The following is a 955-nucleotide window of genomic DNA, read 5'->3' as shown; positions in this document are numbered from 1 at the left end:
ACCTCCAGGGGCCGAGATAACCACCGACACATGGGGCCGGACACTCAGGGTCAGGGAAAAATTCAATATATATCTGGTGATATCTCGGGTGCTATTAGAGATAGCGCAATAAATCAAAGTGCATTATCTATAGGATGCCCTGGCGCATAAATCTGTGCAATGGGATCGACCTCGGACCACCAGGGGCCGAGAAAACCACCGACACATGGGGCCGGACTGTGAGGGTCAGGGAAAAATCCAATATATAACTGGTGATATCTCGGGTGCTATTACAGATAGCGCAATAAATCAAAGTGCATTGTCTGTAGGAGGCCCTGGCGCATGAATCTGTGCAGAGGGAACGACCTCGGACGACCAGGGGCCGAGAAAACCACAGTCTCATGGGGCCGGACACTCAGGGTCAGGGGAAAATCCAATATATATCTTGTGATATCTCGGGTGCTATTAGAGATAGCGCAATAAACCAAAGTGAATTATCTGCAGGAGGCCCTGGCGCATGCATCTGTGCAGCGGGAACGACCTCGGACCACCAGGGTCCGAGAAAACGACCGTCTCATGGGGCCGGACACTCAGGGTCAGTGAAAAATCCAATATACATCTGCTGATATCTCGGGTGCTATTACAGATAGCCTAATACATCAAAGTGCATTGTCTGTAGGAGGCCCTGGCGCATGAATCTGTGCAGCGGGAACGACCTCGGACCACCAGGGGCCGAAAAAACCACCGTCTCATGGGGCCGGACACTCAGGGTCAGGGAAAAATCCAATATATATCTGGTGATATCTCGGGTGCTATTACAGATAGCCCAAGAAATCAAAGTGCATTGTCTGTATTAGGCCCCGGCGCATGAATCTGTGCAGCGGGAACGACCTCGGACCACCAGGGGCCGAGAAAACCACCGTCTCATGGGGCCGGACACTCAGGGTCAGGGAAGAATCCAATATATATCTGGTGA

Source organism: Nomia melanderi, unplaced genomic scaffold (genome assembly GCF_051020985.1).
Source record: "Nomia melanderi isolate GNS246 unplaced genomic scaffold, iyNomMela1 scaffold0014, whole genome shotgun sequence".
NCBI lineage: Eukaryota > Metazoa > Arthropoda > Insecta > Hymenoptera > Halictidae > Nomia > Nomia melanderi.
The sequence above is the reverse complement of the archived record's forward strand: the minus strand, read 5'-3'. Positions refer to the sequence as shown.